The sequence below is a fragment of the Bos indicus genome, chromosome 21 (assembly GCF_029378745.1).
Source record: "Bos indicus isolate NIAB-ARS_2022 breed Sahiwal x Tharparkar chromosome 21, NIAB-ARS_B.indTharparkar_mat_pri_1.0, whole genome shotgun sequence".
Classification (NCBI taxonomy): domain Eukaryota; kingdom Metazoa; phylum Chordata; class Mammalia; order Artiodactyla; family Bovidae; genus Bos; species Bos indicus.
Window position 1 is genome coordinate 807,192 of NC_091780.1, and position 21,098 is coordinate 828,289.

Below are 21,098 nucleotides of genomic sequence, written 5' to 3' on the forward strand. Positions count from 1 at the left end.
CCCCGGGTCCCTTTCAGCAAAAACCTGAGACAAATTCCATCTTTTACCTGAAACCCTCAACATCTGGCAGTGCTGCCATCGATGGTATACCAGCTTTGTTTTTAGATACTATGAAGTTAATGAGCTCTATTTAAATTCAAATTCACGTGAACTGAAAAATATTAAATATATATAATTATTTAAATATGAATATAATTTAAATATAACTGTTTGCTAATCTAATTAAGACATGTCTTAAGTCATCAGCATTATATAATACTTTTATTATGCCTAGGTTTAAGGTAAACTAAATTTGTCAACAAAAAGGTAACTCTCTCTATATATATATATATAAATATATAAATGAGATAAAAACTTTTAGATAAACTATTAAAAGTAATTATATTTTTAATAGAATAATCTATTATTATAATCTAAAATAGTCTCTTAGGATTGGAATAATTTAAATTTCTAGATTTGTACTAAACTAAATAATAAAAGTTTATTAAATAGCTAGGTCATTTCCAAATAAAATAAAAACATTAATTACTAAACATTAACTTCCTCTTACAAAAAGTTTTTCTTAAAACTAAAGAGATTTTAAACTATTAATAAATATATTTTATAATGTATAATATATTGATATATACATATATATATATACATATTTATATGTAATAAATATATTCACCAATCTATAAAATGCTAATATACAAGACACTTCATAGTTGCTAAGGAAAAGTGAGATATATGCTTTTAATAAAAAGATATAAGATATGACATACTCAGATATACATTCCACATTTTCCCTGGGGGCCACTGCTCATTTAACAAACAATACAATTATTAAGATAACTTGGGAGAATGACGAGCCTATTTGGACAGAGCAGTGGCCCCTCAGGAAAGAGAAATTACAGGCGGCTAAGGAACTTATAGATGCACAACTAGAATTAAAACATACTGAAGAATCTTGTTCTCCTTGGAACTCTATTTTTGTCTTAAAAAAAAAAAGAAATCTAACAAATAGCGTCTCCTAACAGACCTTAGAAAAGTTAGTGCATCTATGAAACCTATGGGTGCATTGCAAGCAGGACAAGATTGCTTTTTTAATACACCTTTACACCCTGTAGACCAAGAGAGATTTGCTTTCTCTCTCTTATCCTAATCATATTAAACCTCATAAACGGTACCAATAGACGGTACTGCCACAAGAGATGATGAATTCTCCCACCATGTGTCAGTACTACATAGCCAAAACCCTTGAGCCTGTGAGAAAGCAATTTCCTAACTTTCTTGTTATTCACTATATGGATGATATATTGTTTTCGGCTCCATCTATCTTAAACACTGAACACATGTTTGATATAGCTCAACCATGCTTTAAAAACTCTAGATTAATCATTGCCCCTGAAAAAATTCAAACCTCTACACCTTACTATTACTTAGGGTTCGTTGTTAATAGGCAACGCATTACTCCCCAACTAACTCAGCTCCGTGCTGATAAATTATCAACCTTAAATGATTTTCAAAAGCTCTTAGGTGATATTAATTGGATTAGACCTTCTTTAGGCATTGCTAATTATCAACTGAATAACCTATTTAGTACTTTAAAAGGAGATCCTGATTTAAATAGCCTTTGTTCACTTTCTCAAGAGGCACGAGAACTCTGATGCAAAATAAATTACAAAAACAATTTCTTACTGGCATCAAAATAGATTTACCTCTAGAATTGTTTATACTCCCCTCTCATTCTCCCACAGGACTTATTGCCCAACAAGAACACCCAGTAAAATGGATCTATACCCATTTTATGGAAATAAAATCACTTACACCTGACCTTGAGTTAATTGCTCTAATCATCAATGGAAGAATTAGGACTAAAACTCTAATTGGCTCTGATCCTCATAAACTTGTAATACCTATCAATAAATACATATTACAGGTATTCCTTATAATCCACAGACACAAGACATAGTCAAAACAAACACATCACACACTAAAGTTACAAATAAAAAAATTTTTTAAAGGGGAATACACAGGTACACTACTGTCTTCCTTATCTAAAGCAGACTTTACTAGGTTCTAACATATTTTCTAAACCTATAACTATTGTTAATACAGCTTTATTTGTTTTAAATTTTTTAACCTCTTCTTAAGATTCGACCCAAGGGGGCCCCCAGCATTCAAAATGGGGATGAAACAAGAACCCCAGGAAGAAGAAATTCCAATACGGGCTATGTCTGCTCCAAAGATCTCCAGAAAGCACCGCCCTCGGTGGCATCACCCCGATGATCTCCTCACTTGGAGACAAATAAAAATCCTACTAATCAAGCTGAAAATTTGGTCTCTCAACAGGGGTTGCCTCTGAGTCCTGAATACATTCTCCTGGCAACGCTCAATCTTTTGGCCTGTACCTCCCCCTGCTGAAGCTTGGACTAACACCCAACTCCCCTCTATTACAAGTGGTCAGATGGATGGAGAGAGGACCAATCATTTCAACTAATGACTCTATACATATGCTTTCTCCCTAGTACATGAAAGGGCCCTCACACCGTGGGCAGGAAAGAAAACTCATTAATATTTCTTTAGGCTATGAAGTCCTTCCCTTGTGCATGGGCCCAGCAAAATTGTGCATAAACGTCAGTCGACAAATTTGGGCTTTCGTCCTGCCTCCAAAAGAAGACTTTCGGACACTGCTTGGATTATTTACTGCCCTTTCGTTGTCTGTAAACCATGTTTATATTACTGAAACTTTAGGTAAAGAATTAGGGAAAGAACAAAGAACTTTATGCAAAGGCTTTATTTATAAAAACTTTACTTATACTCCCATTCCTTGGGACAAACATCAAACCAAATCAAGAAAATCAATGTTTATGGCTAATCATACAGTTGTTGATTGGGGATCCCATGGTATGTGGTTATCTGACTGCTCAGATGATATTAACAACACTGTGTGTGATATGGAAGGTCACTGACACTACAATGGAACATTACTATGACAAAGGACTTCTTGAATGGCTTGACTGTGGATTAGCCCCACCTCCTCCTAAGATCGTCCTCGATAAACAGAGTGGGCCTGAACAATGGGCCATTTGGAAACTTGCTGCGAGCATCAGAGCACAGAAGAACTTGGAACTTGGACCGGACATTTCATAGGGACCAGTCGTCATAGTAACTATTTCTTTCGCTACAATCAGTCATATTTTATACAGGCCTGTGTCCCACTTCATTTTGTTATAGCCATAGAAAATTTACAATTTAATAAGACTTTTACGTTCTGCAACTTGTATTAATTGCAAACTATATACTTGTATTAACTCCTCTATTTCTTTAAGCTACTAAATTTTGTGTTATTCCTGTTCACTTCAATCATAGTGCCTACAACTGGGAACAAATCAAATTTCATTTACAAAATATAAGTGATAATGCCTCTCTGAATGTACAATTACTATAAAAGAAAATCTTTAAAACTTTTTCTAAAAATCTGCCCTCTGCCCCTAATTTGGAAACTTTAGCTGAACAAATTACCTGGGCTAGACCCACGAGGATGGTTTCAAAGTATTACCCACAGTATCGGGTCTGGAACTGTAGCTTTGGTGATTGTCTTGATAATTATATTTGTTGTTTACCGTCGCCTTTCTATAAGGTTGGTTAATACTAACCAAACTCATTTGATCAAGACCTTTTTTTTAAAATATAATAAAATAGAGGGAATTGTCAGGAAGCATTTAACAGGAGGCTTCCTGTGTGCTGTTTTGGAACTGTCAGGAATTCTCTGCTCCTTTTTAATTCCTGAAGAGGAGAGGAAAGCCTCTCCCATGGGCTAAAGAATCCAGGCATTTCCTTCATTAGTTTTTCTATACAGTGATAAGTACCCTCTTCCTTCCTGTGAACCATACGGTAAAAGTGATTGTATACAACTCTCTCTCCCTTTAATATGGATCACCTATGTTTTGTAAGTCTGGAATTTTTATCTTTGCTGAGAATAACTACCTTGTAAGACAATATATATGCCCACACCATGTTAATTAAAACACCTTTGCTCCATCAGAGCTCTGGTCCTCGTGTATTTCTCTCTCTCTCTTTTTTAGGTTGATCCCTTGGAGCACAAAGGCTCTCTGAGTACACTTTCCTACCCGGGCTTCTAAGACCCTCTCGAGAAGGTGCTCTCCATCTTCACTCCATCGAGAGGGCACCTGAGGCCTCTGTGAACAGAGCAAGTCCCGTCTCAGGGGCTTTATTGGCTTGCTGCATAAATCAAGGAATATCAGCCTCTTTCTCTCCTTTACCTTCTTATCGTTGACTCTAGACCACCAGGTTACAGTCCATTAAAGGACTTCAACAAGGTGAGAGCAGCCAGGGACTATGCCCATCGGATTGGCCCTCACCCAGTGAAGCGTTGGGGTTGTGTTTCATTTTGTTAGCATAGTTGTGGGCCCTGCCGGCCAGGGAGTTTTGGTCTTAGTGGGCAGGATCGACCCCAGCAGTTTACCTTGTAAGAGGTTGTGCAGGTGTTGCATGGAGGATGGGCGGGGGCCCCACAAGAAGGGAAACACTGGCTGGAGGAGTCACGGGGGCACGTGGACTGAGCTATCAGGTCAGTCCTTGAAGCAGAAAGGCTAGGCCCCTTAAAGTCTCCCTTCTCCCAAAGAAAGAATACACTGGCTGGAGGAGTCTCTGGGGCATGAGGATCCAGCTAGAGAGTCAGTCCTTGAAGTAGAAAGGCTAAGCCCATTAATGTCTCCCATCTTGCAAACCACAGAGCAATGTGTCCAGTATTTTAATGATGGGACCTTCTGCTTACGTGTATGACATACACCCTTATAGCTTCACATGTCTACTACATGCCTCTTACAAGTGCTGGGCACTGTTCTGGGTGCTGGACACTCAGTATGTAGTAGGGGATACGTAGTCCAGGATCTTTCTATTTCTGCAAAGAAAAATAGAAGAACGAAAGACTCCATGTGGTTCAGCTTGAGTAAGTTCACCACGTCGACGGCTCCACGTTCATGTAAATTGTGGTAAAATACATATAACATAAATTTAACAATTTAACCAGTTGACTGAATGACTGGGTGGCTTCAGTGGAGTCAGGCTAACAGATGGCTTTGGGGTGCCATCCGCCTTTGTCCCAGAGGAATACTCCAAAACTTGGTGGCCTTGTAGGCCTTCCCTTTATTCTTCACTCTCCCCAGTGGCTCTAGGTCATTGATCTGTGTGTCATTTAAGAATCTCTTTATTCACTTTGTTGTTAGGTTTATGTTTTGGAAAGCTTCTCAGACGTCCCTGGGTCTTGAGAAGGCAGGCTTGGATTCCGGGTTCTCCCCTGCCACGTGCCTGCCAGGTCGAGGTGGAGGCCAAAGGCCAGTCTGAGTTGTGGTGGTCTGTGTGGTCTTGGGGTCAGTGGACCCCCTCTTCTCTGGAGGGGCAAGGAGATCCTTTGTGTGGAGCCTGGAGAGACTTGACAGGGTCAGTCTTCACAGTCTCGCTCTCTTTTTAATTTATGTTTGCATTTAGTTTCTCCTTTAACTGTTTTCTAGGAGTTTTCAACTCCTAGTGTAGAACTCAAAATATGCAGGGAGCAGCTTATTAAAAAAGAAGAAGAAATTGCTGAACTGAAAGCAGAAAGAAGCAACACCAGGGTCAGTACGGGGATTCTCACGTGTTGACATTTGCCCCACGTGGGTCACTGCTAGCCTCCGTGTTGCTATCTATAAACTCTGTCTGATTTTCAAGTCATTTTTCACATCTTCCCACTGAGAAGACTAGGGTGGATCAGTTCGTGATTCTCATACCTTCAAATTTATGATGAGAGCTAATGTAATTTTAGTACATTTGAGAGGGGAGTTCTCAACTTACATTTTTGTCCATGCTACACTTTGCGTGGGATCTTAGTTCCCCAATCAGGGATTAAAACCCATGACCCCTGCAGAAGGGTGGAGTCTTAACTACTGGGCCTCTGGGGAAGTCCACTCTTAACTTTAGACAGAACTGGCGGGATTCCAACGTGCCTTAGCATGTTTCCAGCTGTAACGTGAGTCTGAAAGGAGTTATCGGCCCTGAAGTCAAGCATGAGGTTGAAAGTGCTCCTTTGGCCCTGCCCTGCAGCTGCTGTTGGAGCACCTGGGGTTACTGGTTGCCCGGTACATGCTGTCCCTCCGGATTACAGCAGGAAAGCAGCAGGCACAGTCCCCAGCTAGCATGACCAGCGAGGTGGAGGTGCTCAGGGCGCTGAAATTGCTGTTTGAGCACCACGAGGCCCTGGACGAGAAGGTACCAGCCACCCATCCATCCTGGATTTGTACACTTAGTGCCTTGTTTTGACCTCACCGATTGCCTGGAAGTGCTGTGTTCCTTCCCTCTCAAAACAAGGCTAAGGCTTCCTTTCCCCCTTAGAGACCCTCCTACAGCTCTCTAAGCCACGAGGAAGAACTGACTAAGGTGATCGCACTCAGGAAGTTATAGACAAGCAGTCACAGGAGGAGAGCCAGTTTAAGGAACGCCTGGCAGCCCTCTCTTTCCACGTTTCAGAGCTGGAGAAGGACCTGGACACAGCCAGGAAGGATCTCCTCAAGTCCAAGGATGTGAACGTGAAACTGCAGTGGGACATCCACAAAGTGAGTGACGGTGGTCATGTCTGTTGTCCTGAGGTGGACTGTGGGTCCCTTCTTCTCCCGGTGATCTCAGCCTTGGCATGGCTGCGTGAGTAAGAGCAGAGCACTGGAGAGACCACAACTGGCTGCCTCCCCACCTCTGCGTCGAAGTCTCTGGGGTAGAAGAGGCCTGGTCCAGGCAGTCCGTTGGCAGTGGACCAACATGAGGGCAGCCCTGGCACTGTGCTGCACCCTGGGTGTGGACTCCTTCTTTCCACAAGTTCTAAGGGGCCCACTGTGCTCCTTTTGTAAAAATTCATTCATCCATTCATTCATTTATTGGTGTATAGTGGCTTTAAACTGCTGTGTCAATTTCTGCTGTACAGCAAAGTGAATCAGTCATCTATCTATCTATCTATGTATCTGCCTTTCTTTTAGATTTCCTGCCCATTTACTTCACCACAGAGCACTGAGTAGACTTCCCTGTGCAGTACACTAGGTCCTTACTCATTGACTTTATGTGTAGTATCAGTACTGTATATATGTCAACCCCAGTCTCCCAGTTCATCCCCGCTTCCACCTGCCTGTTGAATGCTGAAATTTCCTCCTGATTCCCTCAGACGAGTCTGGTGACATCTGTGGAGCCCGTTCTCTCAGAGAGACGGGAGCATGCTGTGTGGGCTCTTCTGAGGCAGCTTGCCTGGCCATCTTCTCTAGTTTTCTGAGGTTCCGCTCCTTGAAGGGATGTGTGACAGTGATACCAGCGGTCAGACAAGTCCAATGTCATTTTCTCACCCTCAGATCCTCAGGCCCGAGCTGTGTGACCATGTGGAATCATGATGTTTCTGGCGGTCGTGTCTGTGGGGGTCATGATTTATGAGAAACATCCCTGGGATGTGGCACTGCTACAGGAATCGTCCCCACTGCCAGCCAGCCAGCTAGTCAGCCACCCTGTCCTTCTGGTGGGAAAGTGTTGCCCCGCACTGCCGGTGGGCACTGGCTGGGGATGGAGATTTGGGCCGGGGTTGTGCTGGTGCGGCTGTTGGGAGCGTTGCCCGGAGCTCAGTGAGCAGCTGAGGGGCCTTCCGTTGGTGGTCGGCGGGCGGTGTCGGGTGCTCGCAGACCCTCCCAGAGCAGGGTCACTAACAACCGCCAGGGGGCGCCCTTCTGCCTGTGATCTTCCTCTCCAGGCTTGGTTTCTCCTCCCCCGCTGGCATCTCTGCTGTCCGTCCCCGGTTGGCCTTGTAGTCCGACTTTTTGTCTTCCAGAAGCTCTGCCACTAAAGAGGCTAAACGGTTCGAACTTCCTTCCCAGCTTAGAAAGGTAGAATGTGTGCCTTGTGCGTCCCACACTTGGCGCTGCCTGCTGCCTGCACTGGCTTGCCACAGGCAGTCAAAGGAGGGGGTGCAGCAGCCGCGGTTGTGGGGCCCGGGGCAGGGGGGAGCACGTCTCCTCTCATGAGCCGGTCACCAGCACCCTCCGTGAGCCACGCGTCACACACAAAGCTGCACAGTCTGCGTGAGCAGGCATGTGGGCATGCCTCCCACGAACCGGGGCCGTGGTCCACACAGAGCATGGTCCTCTTGCTGCTCCTGCAGTCACAGCCCGCGTGCCGTCAGGACAGGGTCGTTGCGAGCGGAGCTGATGCTGTTCTTGGCCGACAAGCAGGAGAGAGTCATGGCAGCATTGAGAATAGGCTGTGCCAGATGGAGGCCCAACTGGAGGAGAAGAACAAGGAGCTGCAGTGAGTGCCTGTGCTGATGGGGAGGCGGCGTCTGAGTGGGAGACACGGCTTGGGTGGGAGCCAGCGCTCCCTTCCCTGCTGCCGAGTGTGTGCATGTGTGGCCCCATCTGCTGATCCAGGCACCCACCTCCTCGGGAGCAGGGCCAGAGGTGGTCGCCCATAGGTGTTGGGCAGGGGCCAGGGCATCCCCACGTTCAAAGAGGCTGCATGTTGCTCTGACCAGCCAGTCTGGGAGCTGCTTGGGATACAGGTGGACTTCACGACTGCCCCTCAGACACACCTGCGGGTGCCAGCCCGGGGCCCATGAAACTGAAGGCATGGCGCCCAGGTGTGGAGCCTGCTTGCCTCGGACATGGCGCTGGACTTCCACATGTCAAACCGCTGGTCCAGACACGGTGTGTGTGTAGGATGGCTGCTGCTAGGCAGGAGGAGAACCGTAGTTGGGCTGTGACAGAAGGCGTGTCAGGAAAGGGTGATGGTGGAGGCTCCCATCACCGAGTCCTGAGAGAGGTTTCCTGGAAAGGTTGGCCACAGGGCGATACAGACTATTCAGGAAATGGAGTGGGGATCCCAGGTCCATCCTCACGTGTCAGTACTGTCCCCACTATGCCTGTGTTCTTGGGCCCGGACTGCAGAGCCTCACAGGCGGGCTCCCAGGGGGCAGTGGTTCTGACTCCCATCGTGAGACCCACGGTGAGGCGCCCTCCCCGCTTAGGCAGAGAGCTCAATGGCTCCTGATCAGAGGTGCTCTTCCTTACTTTCAGAATTGCTGTTCAGAGTCTGTTGAGATCAGGATGCTGTTTATGACTAAGCCAATTCAAAGCCAACTTTTGTTTTGCTTTAAAAATCTTTGAATGCTGATGCCTTATTGTGGAAGCTGTGACAGGTTTTCTTTCCTTGGGCTCAAAAATCACTGCAGATGGTGACTGCAGCCATGAGATTAAAAAATGCTTGCACCTTGGAAAGATATGACAAACATAGCATATTGAAAAGTACAGACATCACTTTGCTGACAAAGATCCATATAGTCAAAGCTATGATTTTTCCAGTAGTCATGGATGGGTGTGAGAATTGGACCATAAAGAAGGCTGAGCCCTGAAGAACTGATGCTTTTGAATTGTGTTGCTGGAGAAGACTGTTCTAACAGAAAATAAACTGTTTTTAAATGTATTACAATGGAAATTTTCAAACACGCACAAAAGTGGATGGAGTAGTATGATAAATACCCATGACCCATCAATTAGTCTCAGCAATTTTTAACACAAAGCCAATCTCAAATAGATCTTTCTTCTGTCTTCTCTCCATTGTTTTTTTATACAGTAGGTTCTAAAACAGCTTTTTAAACCTTGAAATTGATGCTCATTTTATAAAACACAGCCTTGCCAACTTTGTTAATACATTTAAAAATTGCTTGAGGTAATTATTTCCAGTTTTTTAATATGAATTTTCATATTGGAAAAGACCCTGATGCTGGGAAAGATTGAAGGCAGGAAGAGAGTAGATGACAGAGGATGACATGGTTGGATGGCATCACCAACTCAATGGACATGAGTTTGAGCAGATGCCTAGCAGAAGTCAAGTTACATTTTCCTTATGGCTAATCCACTGCTGTAACATGTATAGTATTTCTGGTTTTGAACACTGAATGTGTTTGCATTATAGTTGGATCTAGAGTGTGTAGCCATTATGTGTGGTTCAGAATTCTGAGTAATCTTTTCTGGGATCACCCAAAAGCTGAGACAAAGCGTGAGCCTTTCACGTGGACTGTGCTGTGCATCAGAAAGATAATACGAGCCACCTACACAATCTAAAATTTCCTAAAACCCAACGGGCTACTTGACATCCTTCTTTCACTGTGAGTCTTGAAATCTTCTGTGTGATTTCCACATCGAGTGTTGCACCAGCCTGTCTCACGTGCTCAGGGGCTGCTCGAGGCGAGTGACTGCCATGGCTGACAGCACAGAGATGCCAGGTTGAGTTGAGTGACTCGGAAACTTGGCCCGTTTGACTTGCTTTACTCCATGAGGAAGTGAAGTGGGCTGTAGAGGAATGAATGTGAGGAATGCCCAGGAATGCAGGTGAGCTCCATGGAGACCGTTTAAAGCAATGAGAGGAGTGAGGGCAATAGAGTGAGTCATGTGCCCCTGACCCGAACCCCCACCTGAAGTCCAGCTTCTCTCTACAGACTTCATCGTTGTTAATGGCTTGCCATGTTTCCTCCAGAGAAACCTTTTCTACCCCTGAGATGGAACTTCCTCCTCATTATGGTTTATGGGTGAATATTGTTCTGAGTGTTTATATTTTCTAGGGACTCTTAGAGAACATTTTCTCAGAATTAAAATGTTCAGAGTTGATACCTACTCACGTAACCTGTTCTGCACATTTTGGTGCAAGTCATTTTACATCAGGAAAGCAAGCGGTGCAGGCTGTGTCATTTGCTGTTTCTTAGGACCAGCTGATTGTAAACCTGGAAACCCTGAGAGCTGAACTGGACCAGACGAGAGTGCGAGGGGCTCCCTTCCACTATGGGTAGGCTGCTCCCCCAGGCAGCTCCCCTCAGCGCTGTTGAGTGTGACAAGGGCCTGTCTGATGTGTGGACAGTATGACTGGGTGTTGCTCATAGTTGCACCTCAAGGAGCCTGTAGCTTCGTGGCCAGCGAGAGGGAAGAGACAAGCATCGTTCCTTAGGATCAAACTTGGTACCATGGAGTGGTAGTCACAGTATTGACAACACTCAAAACCACAGGCAGAGATTTGGAAGTGTGGGGGCGACCAGTTGATATTTGGGTGTATTCATTTGAGGGGCCTAAGAGACTGTGACACTGATGTTTCTGAAAAGTTGCAGAAGGTTAATGACCTGTAGTCTTTTTTACATGAATGGAGACTGAGACATGACTTGCTGTTGACTGCAGTGGGAGGAATCACCTGGCTTGTGAATGAGGCGAGCAGATTACTGAGCATCGTGATTTTTTCTTACTCATTGTTTGAGGGGCGGTAATTCTTATTAAGTATTTAAATGTTTCTTTGGCTTCTTCACAGAAAATGGTCACAAGTGAGAGAGAAACTTTAGCAAAGGTTATTAAGTGCTTAACTGGTGACATTCATTCATCTGTAGGAAATCGACTACTACTTGAAGCCTGACTTAGGAGACAGTTTGGAGCCCATACCCATATTTCTGTGTTTGGGTACTTAGGGGATCCTCACAGTCCAGGGCCTCAACCTAGCCTTCTTCTAGAGTAAGGGGATATCATGTGAGACAAAGGCAGAGCCAGAAACTGGCAGGTGGAGTCCGAAACCACAGTGGGTGGAGTTCAAGGAGAGCACGTGCCCTGCAGAGCGGATAGGGGACTTGGCTGGACTTGCCGGTAGAGCTCCCCCAAGGTGAGAGGCTGGTGCTGTCAGAAGTGGGGAACCCCTGCTCCCGGAGTGGACAAGGTGAGTGTGAGGCAGACTGTGTAGACAGTGGGGAAAGAGGAGGTGGGCATGGCCTCCTGCTCTTGGGGGTTTTGGGGTAATGAGGAGGGCCCTGGTGCCAGGACCCGAGGCCTGGCATGGTTTGGGGGCTCAGATGGAGAAGCCTAGGGCCTGGTCACCAGTCCCCTGTGTGTCAGTGAGTGTGAGAGACAAGAAGAGGAAGCAGCCACGGGGCAGGAGGGCCCGCTGTGCTCTGAAGGCAGTGGGCCCCAGCGGCTGGTGCGAGGGAGGGGTGTCTCCAGGAGGCAGCTCTCGAGGGGTCACGACAGTGACGTAGCAGCACAGGTGGGGCTTCGGAGTGGGGCTTGCGGGCACTGTGGGCTGGGTGGGGGGCACTATGCTGGCTCAGGAGAAAGGGAGTGGGGACTGAAAACCCAGCTCACAGGCAGGGTAGGCATGGCATATTTGGTGGGGCTTCCCAGAGGAATTGGTCACCTTGTCTCTGAGACCTTCTCTGGGGAGATAGAGCTTCGGGTGATGAGGGGGAAAGAGATGGAGGCTGAACCCCACGAGGGGACTAGGAGGTGATGGTTGGGGTGCAACCCAACCCGGAGGCCTCTGTGGCCCTCAGAGAACCCTTGAGGGTCCACAGTCCACAGTGGGACTGTGTCATACCCCCTACCCAGTTCCCAAGTGTGGTCTGGCCCCAGACCCTTGGGTGGAAGTGGAGTAGAGAAGGGAACAGTTCTGTCAGGAGGGAGGGGAGACAGGAGGGAAGACAGGTGTGGCTCCGGGAGATTCCAGACTTCCATCTCCTGTGCAACACAGTGTTCCTCGCAAAACCGTCGATCAGAGCAGCATGTGACCCCGAGCCAGCTGAGCTGGTGGTTGAACCTGGCCACTCTGCAAACGTATGGGGTGTCCTTTCCTCGGAGGAGGGCCCTGTCTCCCGGGTTTAGGGACTCCTGCACGTGAAGGCACCACCCTCTTCCCAGGGACAAGACTGAGCAGAGCCCGGGCAGTCCTGCAGTGCAGGTGGCTCACAGTCAAGTCGGGGCCACCCTGCCTCTCAGCAGGCCCCTGCTGAGTGAGCTCCTGGCACCTGCAGGCCCAGGCCTTAGTGCTCAGGGCCTGAGCATCTGTGCTGGGCCTTGTTCAGCCCAGAGTCCGGTGACACGCTCACCTCTGTTTTAATGGGAGACACCAGTGGTGTTCAGCTCTGAGCTGTGGGTCCGAGCCCTTTCTGCTGCGGGTTGTCTGCGGCACCTTTAAAAACACTGAGAGCAGTGCAGACAGTGTTCCAGGCAGACCGGTGATTGTGATCCACGGACTTCACACGGGAGACAGAGGTCAGAGAAGGTGCAGGCCAAAGGGGAGGTGGGGTGCCAAGGGGAAAGCAGAGAAGGTGCAGGCCCCACCCTGGGACCTGAGAGTGGGCTCCAGGGGGACCCTGGATGCCCCAGCCCCAGACAGCCGATGCTGTCCTAGTCAGCTCCACAACCTCAAGTCAGCACTGCCTTCCCTACATACGGGAGTTTTCCAGCTGCTGGGGATGAGCCCTGAGTGTCTGCAGAGCAGCAGGCGGCCTGTTGCTGTTGGAGCCAGGAGGGCAGTGTCCTCCCGGGGGCCCTTTTGCTGTGAAATTGCCAATCTTCCAAATGGACAGGCTCTGGCTTGACTGACAGAGTCAGCTCTCTTTTCTGCTAACAGCACTGCTCTTTGCCATGTGTTTCAGCCTACCCCACTTGGGCAGTGCCCTGGACCTCAAGTTCCTGGTGGCAGACCGGCCGGCAGACTACTCAGGAGATGGGGCAGTGCTGCGATGCCTCCAGAAAGGCCAGCTGGCAGCGCTGCATGATGAGCCACCAGAAGCAAGGACCCCGCTGCCCCCTTCCCGTCCCTGGTGGGCACCTTGTGAGGCACCTGCCCCCTCACACTGTGCTCCTGAGGTCGGTTTGGAACAAAGTGCTGATAGGTCGCTTTATGTCTTCCCATTTTCCTTTTTCTGGCTAAGAGTTTACTTTTAAAGCATGCTTTTTTTTTTTTTTTCTTAAAATAACCAATTTGGATAACTTGTGGCCTACTGTGAGGCCCAGCATGGTACTAATTAGCATAGTTTTGAAATCATCCTATGAGTAAATGGATACACATATCCATCAGCTTATAGTGAGAAGAATTCTCATTGGAAGTTTAAGTGCTTTTATATTTTCACCTCATTCATGGCATGTATTTGTTCATACATGTCTGTGTTTTGACCTTCCATATTCAGTGAGCAGTTAGTTTGGACCAGACATGGTCAGAAGTAGGACTCCAGCAGTGAATTAAAAACTGTGTGTGTTCTTTATCCACTGCTATGTAACGAATCATTGCAAAGCTTAGTGACTTCCCAGGGAGCAGCTCACAGTCCACAGTGCCTGTGCATTGTAGCAGGCAGGCCTGGTTCAGGGCCTCCTGAGGGCACAGACACGGGAAGGCCCCCCAGGGCTGGATGGCAGGCTTTCAGACTCACCTGGCTGCAAGGGACAGGCTCAGGTCCCTGCCGTGTGGCTTTCCCATGGCCTGGCTTTCCCCGGAACACCCTCTGAGTGCGAGAGCGTGGGGTTTTGCCCGGGGCCTTTTGCACCCTCGTCTTGAGGCCGCACACCTTCACTTCTGTTTGTGAGAGTGAGCTGCGAAGTCCTGCCTTGCTCAGGGGCTGAGCAGGAGTTGCCCCTTCTGCCTCTTGAAGGGAGGAGGATGGAAGAATTTGTGGACCCCTTTTTAAACCCGCGTAGGCTGTCGAACAGTAATGAGCAGGGAAAGATCAGAGTGCCCGAGTTGTCCGAGGAGGAGGGGACGATTGTGTGTGAACAGGGTGGCCAGCAAGATGACACCAGGAGGGTGACCTTGAACCAGAGACCCGGAGGCAGGAAGAGAAGTAGCCACTTGGAAATAGAAAAAGGGTCGTGTCAACCAGTGGGGACAAGGGAGAGAGCGGGCCACATCAGGGAGGAGCCCGGGCTCAGGCCTGAGCAGCTCGAGGCCAGAGCCTGTTTCCTGAGGTGAGGAGGGCTGCCGGGACGGGAAGCTAAGAGCCGGGCCTCAGCCCTGTTGAGGTGGATGAGCCCATGGGGTGTCCCAGGGAACATGTCAGTAGAGCAGCTGAGTGTTCCGTCCTGCATCCGGGAGAGAACTCACTCAGCTCAGGGTGGACTTGGGGTTGTGGGCATACAGATGGCATTGAAAGCCACGAGCACAGTAAAGTCACCAGGCGGGTGCCGGTGGAGAGAGATGGGGTGCAAGGGTAAAGCTGTGGGGCACCCTGCATTCCAAGGTTGAGAAGGGGTGCAAGGGACTGAGGAATAACCCCAGGGAGGGCAGGGCCTGGAGCCCAGGGAAAGACATGCTGGGGCGGGCGTGGGGGAGGGCAAGGAGGGGAGGGGGCTTGGTAACATGGGTTCCTCGAACCCCCAGGGAGCTGCCCTGCAGAGTGGGGCACACCCACCGCCTGCTGGCAGAGAGCTAGAGACTGGGTGGGGAGGGGACTGTAGAGGCCGCTCCCAGGGAGCTTTCAGAGACCCACAGTGGGTGTTGCAGGGAGCCCCGGAGGAGGAATCTGCTGGTTCCCATTGTGCTATTGGAAGGCAAGAGAAGGGAGAGGACGTGCTGACCGGGCTGATGGGGGTGAACCCATACGCAGCTGGTTCGCTGGAGCGGAGCAGGAATGATGGCAGGTGGTCCTGGAGCCAGCGAAGTGGGTAGCCCAGCCCTGGAGTGGGGTCGTGACAAAGACAGGAGGCGAGGGCACTGGCCACAGGGAACAGGGAGCCAGCAAGCCAGCACTTCGAGGCTGCCCCTCAGTTCCTTTGAGGTCATGTCTGGGAAAGAAGGCAGGACCTGGGTGACAGTGTGGCAGGGGGGACATTTGCAGAGAGAAGGGTGTGAGGTGTGAGAGCCGGAGGGCAGCACGGGGCCCCGCGGGAACTCTTCCATGTGTCTCTGATGACAGAGCCTCCCTTGTGGTGTGAGGGGCCGTCCCCCAGAACAGCCCGAGGGCCTGTGCCCCGAGAGGAGAGCCACGGGGGGGTGGGGGGGGGCTGGCCCTCCTGTCTCCTGGCTGCCCCTGCTCGCTCCTGTCTGTGGGTGTTCAGACCAGCCTGGGAAATGGAGGGCTGGAAGCCTGAGAGGATGGCACTCTCTGGTGAACTGGTACCAGAGATGACCTCTGATAGGGACCCAGTGGCTGCCGAGCTGAAGGGTTTTTTTTTTTTTTTCTTATTTTCCTCCAGCCTGGCTGATGGAGGCATGGACGTATTTTTGTAATTTTCAGTTTCTGTCTCTGACTCCATCAGCCCACCCTTGTGAATAACCTCATAGGATTGCCTGCCGTCCTGGGTGTCACCAGGCCATCTAGGAACTGGATTCTCCCCCTGCCCGTTTCTTCAGTCCTGCTCGCTTAAGAGATGGCAGTGTCTCATGAGCATGGCCATTTATCCACAGTCAGGGCTTCCATGTAAAATTGGGCTCAGTTCCTGATAGACTTGACGGCTCTGAATGTCGCTGACAAGACGTGGTCCTCTCGTGCCCAGATGCACACCCTGAAGGAGCAGGACTGGGAGCACGCGCAGCAAGCCAGTGTGCTGGCCGACGTGACCCAGGCATTCCAGAGTGACGAGGGAATGTCTGACGGTGAGGGCAACAGGGTCACCTTCTTCAGCTCGGTCGCTCAGCTGTCACCCAGCAGGCAGGCCGATGCCGAGACTCTGACTGTGATGCTGCAGGAGCAGCTGGACACCATCAATGAAGAGATCTAGTGGGTGATGGCAAACTCGGCTCCCCAGAAACTCGGTTTCTCTGAGGAGCTGTCTTCTAGGGACGTCTGAGTGTTCCGTAGTAAGAAACCTGACCTCAGGTCTGCTTCAAGAATTTTCAGTTTTGAGATTGCCCTTGATTATCGAGCTTGGTGAGCCAGGGCATTCTGTCCACGGTGTGCTGTCAGCACTCTGTGGGGGGGGGCATTGTGGGGTGTCCCCCTCAGCTCTGAGCCCCAAGGTGGGTGAGGTGCCGAGGCGGTGTCCCCTGCGGCCCGTGCACCCTCCTGTATCCCTCGGAGCCCCCCACGTTCTGGTGAAAAGCCACCTGGGGAAAGCTGGGGTTTTGGGGTTGGCAACTTCCCACTCAGATCTGCATTTTCCTTTTTAACTTAATGCAGTGTGAAGATTGGCTTGTTGTAAGACAGTGGTCCAAGGACATGTGTTTGAGTTTTTCTCATCTCATCAGTATATTTAAGATGTTTTCTTTAGACACCATCTTGGCAGTTATAACAATTTTCAAAACAGGATAGAATCCAAAGGCCTGCCTCGTGGTGAGCAGGGGGCCTTGGGTCTGGGTGCAGCCAGGTGGCTGGGGGCCCCGAGGCCTGCCTGGTGCCACACCCGCACAGCTATGCCCGTGTCCCGAGTCCACGTTCAGAGTGGCCGCAGGCCGGTGACACTGCACAGGACCAGGCAGAGCTGCTGCTCAGACTGTTCTTGTCACATCAGCCCAGGCCGAGGTGCCCATTCCTGTTGGCTGAGCGCGGGGCTCCGGGGGAAAGGCAGGTGGTGAACGGGACAACCAGCAAACGCAGGTGGTGCCGCCTGCCCATTTGACGCCAAGACAAACCTCTTTGTGGGCTGTGTTTGAGCACAGACGAGCTCAGAAAGATGGTCTTTCCACGTCCCTGCAGGAAGTATGGAACGGTTATATATTAATATTTTTACTTTACAGAAAGTTGTCAGGTAAAAGTGATTTTTCCTTATGCGGCAAGTTGACTTGATGTAAATGGTAAATTCTGTCCATCAACTTGTTATCAACAGTGAAAAACTTTCAAGATGTATAAGTAGAAGTGAAGCTGGAGAGTTTACTTCCTGTAAGAATCTTGTATTTTAATTTGAAAATCATTTTATTTGCATAATCTTGTATTTAAAATGCTATATAAAATCATCCACCACACATTAGGGGAGAAGAGCAGCAACTGTGAATTCTAGGTTAATGCAGCACATTGACATGGATCCAGAAACTCACACAAAGCTGGTGGAGAACTTCATCAAGTGATGTGTTTGTATATACACAACCTTAAAAAAAAAAAAAAGATCAACTCAGCACTTCATCTGGTCTGGAGACTTGTGTTTGGAAACTGCAGCTTGTTCATGAATTGCTGTTTTGATTATACAGAGTTCCCGATTCCCAGTGGAAAAGACTTGAGGCACTGACGTGCATCTCTGCCCTGAGAGCAGGGGAGGTAAGGGTTGTCAACTTGAAGTATCTCCTCACAGAAAGAGAGTCACCACCAGGGCCCCTTCAGAATGTTAGAGTAAATAAGTGAAATCAAGTGTGAATGATCAAGGACAGTTTGTAAGACTCAACGCTAAGTTATTCTAAGTTTGAGAATATTAAAAAGAGGAAACGTAGAACCTTTTGGCAGAGATATTAATTGAGCAACTGTTTCTGGAATTTGCTAATCATGACACAGAATGCCAGCCCAAATTTATTGTTCAGACAGGTTCCTCTGCTGACAAAGGCAGGTGACGGGGTTTATTCTATTTTAGGTTGATCGAAGAAGAGAAGGAGAACACGGAGCAGAGGGCCGAGGAGACTGAGAGCAGGGAGGGCAGGGGGAGCTTAGGCAGCCTCCGTCGTTTTAAATCAGTGAGCTCCCTCAACCTGCTTCCCGCCTCCTTGCATACTGGCTCCTGTCTGCTCCTGCCCAAGCCCAAAAGGAGGTGGCACAGCCCGGCACAGGAGTGAGACTGGCTGGGCATCATGACTCTGGTATGTGTCTGCCTCCTCCCTGCCGCATCCCTCCCCCAGCAAACTGGTTTTTTTGTTTGTTTGTTTTTTCTCTTTATACCCAGAAGAAAATCAAGTACATTTGCTACACTCAGAGGTTTAAAAGTTTTTAAACTGCCTAGTCTTTAATCATTCCACAATGGCACAGCAATAAATTAGTCTTGATATTTGGACCACTAACTTAGCACGTCATCATGAACTCATCCAGAGCCTGCCTCTGTAACGTTGGGCCTGGCCTGTGCTGGGCACAGCAGCTGCAGGGAAGTTTCTGTTCTCAGGGAGCAGACAGCTTTGTGAAAGTAACTATAGGCAGCTCTCATGGCATGGGAAAGCCATGCAGCACATTTTCCATTAGGGATGCCTGGCTACAGGGTGCAGGGCACGCGGTGGGAACAAAACCAAGAATCTACACTGGTCTGCTTGCTGATGGACCTGGCCATGCACTCAGGCCAGCTCTGCATGTGAAACCTGGTTAAAAGCCCAGTGCCCCAGGGCCCCAGGGAAGACATCGTGCTGCCTCACTTTTCCGAGTCTAAAACTGGGATGACAAGCTAGGGCTTTTGGTGACAGAGTGTGCAGCTCTAAAGCACATGTTCCAGCTTTCTTGTGTGTTTAGCTTAGGTGTTGTGAGTGCATTGCTGTTTACCCCATAAAATCACGTGTAGAACACTCTGCTTTGTAACTGGACTTGTATTATCTCTTTTTTCTGTTACCACCCATTTCATGTTAGCTGCATTGTTAGTCAGCTTATAATTAAATTAACCGTGAATCATTTTAGAGGCCTGTGAAGTGGTAACTAGTCCATTTTGTGGTCTTTTGACACTGTTTTTATAATTGGCATCATTGGCTAATTAGCTGATATTTAAAATTCTTTGATGATTTCTCTGTGGTTTCATGCTTGATTTCTTTCCGAGTATTTGGAAAAGAACAGTTCTGGATGTTTTCCTTGCTGTTGGAGTTCTCTGATGGTGTGTCTGCTTTCATCATTGGATTTGATTTCCTGTCTCATCCTGTTGTCTGCTTAGTCGTCATCAATCCAGACCCCCCCCCCCCTCCAGCCCCCGAGGGCCATCTCCCCTCCATCTACCCATCTATCTCCCCTCCACCGTCCCCCCACTTCCTCTGGTCATAGCAGTGCTGTGGTCCACAGCGTGAGTCCCCTTAGTCGGGTTTGTGCTTTGTCTTCATGTCTCATTAAATGGTGTTTTTCCCCCATAGCATTAATTTGAATTGGTGTATCACTATGCAGTTACAGGAGAAGGCAATGGCAATCCACTCCAGTACTCTTGCCTGGAAAATCCCATGGACGGAGGAGCCTGGTAGGATGCAGCCCATGGGGTCACACAGAGTCAGACAGGACTGAAGCGACTTAGCAGCAGCAGCATGCAGTTATAAGCATAATGTAGATGGATCCTAAACTATATATTATGTGTAATTCATAAATGAGATTGTGCTTACATAAAGAAATGATCCTCTTAAGTGTAGAATTAATGGACTTTTAGATACGCAGATGACACCACCCTTATGGCAGAAAGTGAAGAGGAACTAGAAAGCCTCTTAATGAAAGTGAAAAAGGAGAGTGAAACAGTTGGCTTAAAGCTCACCATTCAGAAAACTAAGACCATGGCATCTGGTCCCATCACTTTATGGGAAAAAGATGGGGAAACAGTGTCAGACTTTTTTTTTGGGGGGGGGGGGCTCCAAAATCACGGCAGGTGGTGATTGCAGCCATGAAATTAAAAAGACGCTTACTCCTTAGAAGGAAAGTTAATGACCAACCTGGATAGGTATTAAAAAGCAGAGACATTACTTTGCCAACAAAGGTGCATCTAGTCAAGGCTATGGTTTTTCCATTGGTCATGTATGGATATGAAAGTTGGACTGTGAAGAAAGCAGAGCGCCGAAGAATTGATGCTTTTGAGCTGTGGTGTTGGAGAAGACTCTTGAGAGTGAGTCCCTTGGACTGCAAGGAGATGCAACCAGTCCATTCTAAAGGAGATCAGTCCTGGGTGTTGATTGGAAGGACTGATGCTAAAGCTGAAACTCCAGTACTTTGGCCACCTCAAGTGAAGAGTTGACTCATTGGAAAAGACTCTGATGCTGGGAGGGATTAGGGGCAGGAGGAGAAGGGGATGACAGAGGATGAGATGGCTGGATGGCATCACGGACTCGATGGACATGAGTTTGGTTGAACTCCGAGAGTTGGTGATGGACAGGGGGGCCTGGCATGCTGCGATTCATGGGGTCACAAAGAGTCGGACACGACTGAGTGACTGTACTGAACTGAACTGACACAATATCCTTTCTGTGTTGGTGCTTGTATTTCTGGAAATCTCATCAGCTTTTGCACAGTTAATGTCTATGTTAGACTCATTTAAAAAGTATCATCTATGGTTAATAAAATGTAAAGACTGCACCTGCTATTATGCTAGCTTTCATTCTTACATATTTTCACAGGGAGCTTGCTTTAATGAATTTATTGTGAGAAGTTTTAAATCAAATTCTATATCAGGATTTTACATTAATGTCCAATAGGTGGTTAGATTTGTTCAATGTTA

General features: G+C 48.2%; 2 pseudogenes; one reads left to right on the plus strand and one right to left on the minus strand.

Moving 5' to 3' along the window:
- LOC109575113 (ankyrin repeat domain-containing protein 26-like) overlaps positions 1-21,098 on the minus strand; it is a 502,197-nt pseudogene that overhangs the window by 359,288 nt on the left and 121,811 nt on the right.
- LOC139176048 (liprin-alpha-1-like) lies at positions 1,212-6,689 on the plus strand (annotated as a pseudogene).